At 35.8% G+C, this 10,393-nt stretch overlaps 1 long non-coding RNA gene across 1 annotated transcript; it reads right to left on the reverse strand.

The window, feature by feature from the left end:
• Positions 1 to 9,445: 9,445 nt before the first annotated feature.
• Positions 9,446 to 10,164, reverse strand: LOC134204620 (uncharacterized). The gene is made up of 3 exons (XR_009977906.1): positions 10,003 to 10,164; positions 9,858 to 9,931; positions 9,446 to 9,792 (listed from the first exon to the last, which is right to left on the reverse strand). It is a non-coding gene; the product is annotated as an uncharacterized LOC134204620 (long non-coding RNA).
• Between the last annotated feature and the right edge of the window lie 229 nt (positions 10,165 to 10,393).

The following is a 10,393-nucleotide window of genomic DNA, read 5'->3' on the forward strand; positions in this document are numbered from 1 at the left end:
TGAAATTTCTTCTAATGTTTAAAACCTACTCAGCCAAATTTGCTGCGTTCAAGAAATGCTCTTTTTCCTATTACTTGCCTTCCATAACATTTCGAATTATAATGCAAACCACTGAGATTTTCACACCTGATGGAGATTTTCTTTTAACGTGATATAGTAATAAAAACATTTCAGTAACTTACCACCGGTCATCTTTGCTTTCTCCCATACCGATACCGAAAAAATGTAATCAAAACAAGGTAGGCCTGTAACAAAGGCTATACTTCAAAAGTAATGTACTTTTAACGCTACATATCATATATTATTCTAAGTAGCCTGATTTCCTGTTTGATGTTTAGCATGACACACAAAAGACATGGCAGTCACAAAACATATATAAACATTCAGTATTAATTTAAACATATAGCGTCAATACTATCCTCGAAAATCGGTTTCCTTTTAATATATTTTTATGTATTGATTTTTGAGAGATACTTTGCATGGGTCACATTTAGAACTTTTAAAGGCACATCTTTTTGTTGAAGACCCATGGACCTATCTCGTTTATTTATCAAGTTATAGCCGTTTTTTAAAATAAAAAACCCAGATGAATCCACGTAGCGTTGGTGGTGCCTTTCTCGTGCATTAAAAAAATAATGATAACACACAAAAGAGGTCGAAATAGCGCTTTAGGGGGATAAATTTTACTTTTTTCATCAATTCATATCCATTTACGGTTATTTTAATGCATTGCTGCAAGATATGAAAAAAAAAAATTTGGTTTTTTAAATTTTTTTCTCAAGGGGGGACCCTTGGCAAGAAACAATGTTTTTTTGATAACTTTGGAACGCAATGACCGATCGGGCCAATTTTCAATAGGAAACAACTCGCAAGCCGCGTCGATTGAAACTTGTTGCGAGCACATCGGATAATGCTAAGTACCAAACAGTGTGTCTCACATTTTTGTACACACACACACATACATACGCACATACAGACATCATCTCAATTCGTCGAGCTGAGTCGATTGATATATAACACTTTGGGTCTCCGAGCCTTCTATAAAAAGTTCGGTTTTGGAGTGATCCTATAGCCTTCACGTATACTTTGTATAAGAGAAAGGCAAAAACATTTTTTTTTTCAAAATTAAATAAAACAGCTGATGCAATTCGATCAATAAATCCAAAATTACACAATTTAGCTCCTAATAAATTATCCGAAAGCTAGTTAAAAGTTTTTTTTTAATCATCGTACAATGTTCTGTGAGATTGTTCTGTAACATACCAACTGCCCTTTTTGCAATTCTAAGCTCAATCGAGCAATCAAAACCAATTTCCAGATCGAATGAGTGACGGAGGTGTATTTTGACTTGAATACCCATTCAAACTTCAAATCAAATGCGCCAGCTTATGCAACAACCGATTGAGTTGAAATTTCGAGAGATTGATTTTCTCACCAAAATACACAATCCCCGTGGAATTTGACAACATTTTTTTTTCTCTCCATACTAAGCTGGGCCAGTCTAATGGATACACTATGTCATGGGTGTCGAGAATGTTTCCCACCCGAAAACATCCTAGATTGGAACAAGAATCGATCTCGCCATCTCAGGATTCTGCGCCTTTGTTAGCAAGGCTAACTGGAGATCTCAAGCCAGCATAGAGGTCAAATGAATGCAACTTACAAGGCTTTTAGGGGTCGTACACATATTACGTAAGCATTTTTTCAGGATTTTTCGATTCCTCTACCCCCATGTAAGATTTTTTTCAAACAAATGATTTTTTATTTATATGGTGCGTAAGAAAACGACGAACCCCCCTCCCTCCATAAGTGCTTATGTAATATGTGTACGGCCCCTTAGCTGGTGCAGTTCGTTTCTGCTAATTTACACGCGCGTTTTCTCTCAGGCGTTTTGGGACCTCTTCCCCTAGATGGATATTTGAGTTTTCAAAATGTCACTTCAATTTGACAAAATGGTGTAAGGCAATAACACGCTCCGGCTTCGGCGTGTACTATTTTGATAGGGGAAAACGGCTTTTGCAGGCTTTGTTCTATTATTGTCAGGGGGGTTTTTATGACTGATTATGCTCAAATTTACCCTAAACATTCTTTGCATATCAAAGAATATTGTGGCCAAATTTCATAAAACTTGGTAGACAAAAACCCCCCTGACAATAATAGATCAAAACCTGCCAAAGCCGTCTTTTTCCCTAGATCGAAGTGACATTTAGAAAACTCAAATATTCATCTTTTGGTTGCACTCACTGAATGAATTTTATTTGATTGTAAAAAAATTGAGAAAAACAAAAACAGACTTTTTGCTAACTGACATCTATGCTTCCCAGGTGTGAAACATAGGCGAGTTGTCATCGGCTATAACTTTTCAAATTTTGTGACATGTACGTCCAAGTTTGGAAGATGATTTTAGCATTTCCATAGACGAATCCAAGTAAAAATAAGAAGAAGACACACGACGGTGTTAACTTTGACAGATCCTACAGCTCAGCATAGGGAGATCATTTTAAAATGCTTATAATAAATTCTAGACAAATTGTAATTAAAATCTGATTGATGTACGGTACGGAAAAAGTTCCGAATTACATATCTGGAAGCTTATCTCAATTTTTTTAATTTTTTCCAAAAACGTATCTATCATACAGTTCGGAACTTTTTCCGTATCATACATCAATCAGATTTTAATTACATTTTGTCTAGAATTTATTATAAGCTAGGGCTATAGCCCCACCTAGGATCTGGCTAGCCCCCCTAGAAAAAATGTTACTTTGTATAAATGTTGCACATATCTAATCCACTGATTATATACGGGGGTAAATGCAGAGAAAGGTTTGTCTTAATTATCCAATCCCTCTCTTCGAAACACTACAGCAAGTTGAATCTATTCGCTCAAGTCTTTGAACTTCAAGCAATTGTTATAAGGCTTAGCTCACGACAAAATCTGGACCCCTCAAAACACGTTATAACTTATGAAATACCAAAGGAAATACCTCATCAACAAGTGAATCAAAAAATATATTATTTATTAGTATTACAAGTATTTAATAGATAATGGACAATTACTTGAGATTTTCAAGTTTTTCCAGGGTTTTGTGAGTAATTGTTAAATCCAGCGTATGATCTTAGCCTTCCTAACTAATACCAATCTGCAGCGCATTCAAATTATCACTGTAGGCTTCTTGAGAAAGGTTCGGTAAAACTTTTAGATTTCAAATGGAGGTAACTAAGGTTGAATAAAAAGAACTTTGTTTTGTTGGTGTTTCAGAGATATTGTTTTTTGAAAAATAATGTTTCCTTCATAGACCCACCGTGACAATATTTATTTATTTATTTATTTATTTCAGGAATTCGTAACATAAGGCTACAAGCCTTTTCAATTGCTACCACAAGTAATACATATATACGATAATTAGACTTCGTGTTTTAGTCTTTTCCCTCATCTAACTGATTTACACTGCCAAATGCTGCTTAAGGTCCCTTTTAAAGTTAAACAATGAAACGTTAGACTTTATGTTTAGAGGCAACTGATTCCAATATACAACGCCTCGAGCGAACAGCGATTGACTATAATAAGTAGATCGATGCTGTGGAATGAGGTAATTCCTATTTCGATCACTTCGCATGGGGTTTAGCTTAGAGAATAAATAATTAGGCTTTTGCGACAGCATAATTTTAAATAATGTAAGGCATGATCTATACTTGTAAAAATTAGAAAAATTACATCCGATGAGAACCTTATGAAGATGAGAAACTCTAGAGTATCTCTAACTCTAACGTATCTGATACAAGCATTCAAAGCACACCTAAGTTTATCAATTGAGGAAATCAAAGCATTAGTATAAATGAAATCACCATGAATGAAATGAGGTAAAATTAACGTTTTGAACAGCTTTAATTTCATTGAAGAACTAAAATGTCTAGTTGTCAGATTGAGCCTTTTAAGTGAACCATAAATCTTGCCACATTGAGCGGTGATATGTTCGTCCCAACTTAAGTTAGATGTGAAAATTATTCCCAGGTTATTTACTTTTTTAATAAATTCTACTTTTTCGCCATTAAGATAAATATCAGGACATACAACATGATCTCTACTTTTGTTAATAAACATTGCTTTAGTTTTAGTTGAGTTTATTGGTAAAAGATTTCTCTGTGACCAAATTAGAATATTATGAAGATCATGGTTTATCTTTAATCCCATAATTCTGAAATTACTATAATTTTGTTCACACAAATATACTTGTACATCATCTGCAAAAAGATGAACAGAACAATACTTTAACGAAGAAGGCAAATCATTTATAAACATAGAAAATAATAAAGGACCTAGCACTGATCCTTGAGGAACACCGGAATCAATATTTATAAAACCAGAAAACTTTCCGTTACAACATACCGCTTGAGTTCGACCAGTTAAATAAGACTTTAACAAACGGATGGCATTGGATGAGAATTGAAAAACGTCAGTTAATTTCATCAAAAGTTTCCTATGCGATACGCGATCGAATGCTTTAGCAAAATCAATCAATAACAGTATTGCAACCCCTTTCTTATCAATAACTCTAGCAATATCATCGTGAACCTTTATAAGTGCGGTATGCGTCCCATGATGTTGGCGGAACCCAGACTGGAGAGGGTGCAAGAAATTCATCTCAGAAATAAATTCAGAAATTTGGGCTTTCATTAGCTTTTCTAAAGCTTTTGAAAGTGCGCACAGTATACTGATAGGGCGAAGATTACTAATTTCATCTGAATTATGCTTTTTTTTAATAGGTATTATTTTAACAATTTTCCATTTACTCGGAAAAATTGAATTAGTAAAAATAATATTGAACAAATGCTTCACATAGGGTAATATTAAATGCAATATGATTTTGAGAAAAACAATCGGAATATTGTCCAATCCAGTGGCATTTGATTTGATACCGTGTATAGCATTGACTATTTCAAAATCCTCCACACATCTAAACTGGAAACCATTATATCTACCAATAACTGTGGGGAAGGGAGAATCATCAACGGTAAAGTTATTTGAAAAGTAAGTATTGATGTCATCTACACTAAAGTTCGAACCAGAATTCTGCGATTGAGCCTTAGCAATTCCTAATTTCTTGATGTTTGACCACAACTGTTTGTTAGGTAAATTAACATTAAATCTTTCACAATCCTGTTGGCGTTTAGAGTTCCTTATTAGCAAGGTAACTCTATTTCTTAGACGCTTGAAATGAGCTGCATCATCATCGTTACGACTACGTTTCCAATTAGAATATGCAATATTTCTGTCCACAATTGCACTTTCAATCTCTGAATTAAACCAGTTATTAGTCCTATTTTTACTTGTTCTAATAGGTATGAATTCGTCGTGTAAGAAACGTATACGATTGACAAGTATTTCAAGGAATATATCAACATCTGTTATACTTAACATTGAATCCCAGTTCATACTATGAAAACCCTCATTCAATCTGGTAGAATCAAAATTTTTATAATCTCTGTAAGAAGCGGGTACAGTTTTTAATTTCATAATGTTCAATGATGCAAATATCAAGTCATGCTTAGATACGAACGGCATAGATACTTGGTTGAAATTCCTTACTATATCAGGAGAGTCGGTAATCAGAAGATCCAATAAAGAACATCCTCTCTCGAAAAAATAAGTAGGTTCATAATTAACACAGTCATAAGACAAGCCAGATATAGTTTGATTAAATCGTCTTGACTTTGGGGTGCTTTTCAAAAGATCAGTATTGAAATCACCAACAAAAAATGTGTGATTGTACTTGATAGTAAATTCCCGCATATGCTCTTCTATTATCTCCGAACAATCAGTATCAGGTGGATTATAATAAACGGCTATTAAGAAAGGTTCATCATCTCCTCGAACTTCAACCAGTAAATACTCTGTCGCGGTCACGCGGTCAAGCGATAGAGATTTTTTCACAATTTTGCAGGTTAGATTTGGTTTAAAATATATACATATACCTCCTCCATGCCTATTGCGATCATTACGAATCAAGTTGAAACCTTCCATGGTTATCATCGGGTCAGTTACAACATCACTGAGCCATGTTTCAGTCATGCATATGATATCTATTTTGCTGTCGGAAAAGTTATTTTTCAATTCATTGAACTTTGTAAATTTACGCGCGCACAGACTTTGTACATTGATATGACAAATGTTTATATTGTCCTCATTCAAAACAGCGTGAAATACGGCTCTAGGAATCAACATGGACGCAGAGGCGTTGCTATGAGCTATATCAACCATAGTCAAATACAAAGAATGAAAACCCTAAAAGAGACCTATATTGCAGACCTGACAGAAGCAGCACAGCTTCGATGAAGGAGAAACTAAACCTACCACTAATATAAACAAAGTTTCTGTACATGATATCCTACTGTTTACAGTTGCAGTTAAATTGACAAGCAAATGAATTTTTCAAAACCAAATCTAATTCAGAAGGGCAACCAAATTTTGAACATTATAATACATAATACACTGCTTATATACTCCCGACAGTAAATCTCCAACAGCAACAAACAGCATAGAATAGCCAAAAGCACTGTTAACCAACAGAAAAAGTGCATTGGGTTTGCAGCAATAGTATAACAGGTAGTCTTTAGTTCACGGTAGCATCAGCAACAACATAGGACCAGTGATCCCCATTTTTGCAGTCCAAAGTCAATAGCAGCAGCAACAACAACATCATGGCAACAGCGACAATAGCAGCAGCAACAACAACCTCATGGCAACAGCAACAACGAAATCCAGCAGTAGTCGTCCATGAAGTCGTAATCAACGTCAGCGATATTGGTGTAGCTTTTAGGACGGAAGGACTCATGGATAGCTAATGATAGGATACATGGATAAACTTGGAAGGACATAAGATTGTAGCAAGGAAAGGTATTCAAGTTTAAAAACTTTCAGGAGAGGTGCGGATTCATAGGATCAATAGGAAAAGATAACTGGAAATAGGAAGGAATAGAGAAACTATTTGGAAAGGTTTAGTTAACGGTTTCAAAGAGTTGATCCAGCGATGAACAAAGTTCAGCTTCATCTCCTTGCTTAACTCGAACAAAAACAGCACCACTTCGTGTAAATACTTGGGCAATCCGGCCCTGGGTCTTCAGCTTGATTGCTTCCTTTCGGATTGATCTATCATCCAGAGTTAAATTTTCGTTGATGTATATGCGATTTGCATTGTTGAAACCAACATGCCGTAGATTCAGCAAACGCTGCCGAAGGTATTTCCCGTAGAACTCATCTCGAACTCCACGCAAAGCGAACTGGCAGAGTATGAGTGGAGAGGATCCAACGTTGATCGGTGTTCTGGAGAGTCGTTTCAAATAGACGATTGGTATATTGGTTGGAGTGTACCCTAAGGCAACAGCAATATGATGAAATACTTGTTCGAGATTTTCTTCTGTAACGTACGGAACCCCAGAAATTATCAATTCATGGGTTGTCGTAGAACGATTTACACTACGGTTAGTCTGCTCCAAATCATATCGAACAATACCAACAGCGTCCGAAACCTTCTTGATGTCAGTTTCGAAACCCATCTTGATATTAGAGAGCTTCTGTTCAACGCATCCAATTTTCTGCTCCAATTCCACTTTGCATGAATCAATTTTAGATTCGATGTCGGCTTTAGATTCCGCGAACATGAAACGAATCTTACTCCAGAGATCGCTTAATGATTCCACCTCATCGTTTTTGGTTTGTTTATGTGCAGCACTCTCCGCAGTAAACGAGGCGGACGATGTAGTTGTGGAACGAGTCAGCGGTTTGTTGTTTTCTAGTGGCATCTTGACTTAAGTAAGTGAAACACGTCGTGACAGTGTTGATCTCATCAAATTTTCTGAAGGGAACGAGGCGTGGATTGTGGAACTTATTTTGGTTAAAAAAGCGTAGATAACGATCCAAAGATGAAACCTTCAGCAGTTCCAGGAATAACAACCACTCAATACACTTTGTAGCAGTAAATAAAGCGTATTAGTCGATTTAGTGCGGCAAAACTAAGCCAATTCAATTGCAACTACAGGTTGTTCTACACTATAGCACACATCCCTTCAGAAACTCAATATTTACCCATGTTTTTTGAATAAATTGTGATTTCGCATCAGCAGTTCATTCATCGATATGAAAACGTCACAGTTTTTCAATTCTTCGTATACTAGGTATTTTAGCAGAAATATGCGAGTTCTTGCAAATATTCCGCAGGGCAATTATTTCTGGGGACGTTAATCACTCTATTCTATGGTTTGGGGTGATTTCAGTGCAAACGGCACTGATCGTCTAATTCATTTGGACATTTTGAAGGATGAAACCAGCACCGTCCAATTGGATCATATATCCAATTTCGAATTTGTCCAAAACAACGGTACAAAACATTCTTTCCATCTAAAAAAGTAGATGCTGACTAATGGCAAATCAAAGATCCCGCATCCTTCCCAATCCCCAGACCTCATTCCAATTAAACCCATGGGATTCTTGCACAAAATGTTCGAAATCACACGATACAGAACTCAAACCATTGAATATCATGCAAAAGTGACGGCAGATCCTCCGGAAACAACCCAACTGGCAAAATCAATAGGAAGACATCTTCAGAGCGTAATTGTAGCAAATGAAGGTCTTATTTTGCCAATGTTGTGAAAAAATATCACCCGGAATTGCAGAAAAACGAATTTTACTCAGTCAGCTTGCAAATGTTTGTTTTTATTTCATATGTCAAACGGCGTATTTGACATTTCAAAACAACAAATTATGTTCTGTTTCGTACAATACAACGGTCGAAGGGTAGAGTACAGAAATCATCGTGCTATCGTGATACCAGCGTGATTCTGGGTGACAGACCTATGATTTTATGCTGTACAGTGATATTGGTATCATACATGTGTCACAAGTATTTCTCTGCTTTGTTCTCTCCGAGGCAGCCAAGTAGGTTGCGACGAGACGGACGCAATGAGAAAATAGAACTGTGCAATAAAAATCCTATTCGACTAAATGCTGATGTCATATTAGAAATTTGGAGACGGTACTCGTCGATAGCAAATCCTTCCGCACGCGATGGCATATGAGCAAGTCAAACCACCTTCCTTTTGCCAGTGAAGATATATCAGCTTCCACACTGATATTCTTCCCTCCCCCTTCATACGGGAGCTTGGCAGAAGGAAGGTCGTGTGATATGTGCCATCACAAATATTGCCATCACAATATATATCGATAAAGCCAATAATGCACTACCACCCCGCATAATCCTAGACCATATACGTAACATTTCTCAGATCGTTTATGATGATAAATAACAATATCCTTGCAATTCAGATTACTATATAGAGAAATGATAAGCTAATTGCATCATATACCATTTCAACAATAAGCTGTATTGTAATTGGCAAAACTATTATTTGGGTAATGGGCGGTTAAGTATAATTACCATTTAAAAAATGGAATTTCTCAGTACATATTTTTCGGCGTACATCATGTCTTGAAGGTGTTTTATAGTCCTTGTTCCAAGCAAACAATTGTATGGGAAATGATGCATGTACAGTATGACCATAAAATACATAAATTTCGTCGTACTGTAACCTTTACTGTTAGTGTGAACGAGGCATTATAGGATTTTCCGTCGAAATAAAAGCATGCCTTTAATTGAAATTCTGTTTTTATTCAACCATTTTTTAAGTTATTGAACAGGAAGTTTCTGAGATACAACTCCATTTTTGGACCGAAGCATTTCTTCTACTCAGCCTGACTGACGAGAGTACTGTTTTTCTCTAGGAATTGAATTTTGTCTGAAAAGATGACATGGTATAAATTAATTACATGAAAAGCTGAGGGTTTAATGAGAAGTACATACCTGTGATGATCATTAGCAAACATAATAGACTGCTGCTCATCTATCATTTTCGGTTTTTCCTATAGAAATTTAATCTGCAAATGTTCAGTACAGTCATTAACATTGAACCGTTAATCGATCGAATTATATTTATTGATGGACTTACTTGATCACTTAATCACTCAGGCTCAACAATAAACCAATAAAATAAGAAAGAAACGGACTTATAAATTGAGAAAATAAATCACTCGCGTTTTTGTTTTGGCCAAGTTCAACATGGTTGCCGTTCGGGTGGTACAGGTTCTGCATATTTTTTATGACGCACACATTTATTAACCAACTAGAACGAATATCATAGTTTTATCATAAGATGATATAATATTGCGATGTATGCGTGGCATCGCGTTGAATCTATGTGTCCTATGAATGATACATAATTATTAAAAAGTGCTGATTTATATCATGACTATTTCCGTTACGGTTCTAATTCGGTTTGGTAACGTTTTTTGACAAAGTAGTACCGGTTTTGAAATATATGAAATTATAATTAAATGGTT

The sequence above is a fragment of the Armigeres subalbatus genome, unplaced genomic scaffold (genome assembly GCF_024139115.2).
Source record: "Armigeres subalbatus isolate Guangzhou_Male unplaced genomic scaffold, GZ_Asu_2 Contig752, whole genome shotgun sequence".
Taxonomy (NCBI): Eukaryota; Metazoa; Arthropoda; class Insecta; order Diptera; family Culicidae; genus Armigeres; species Armigeres subalbatus.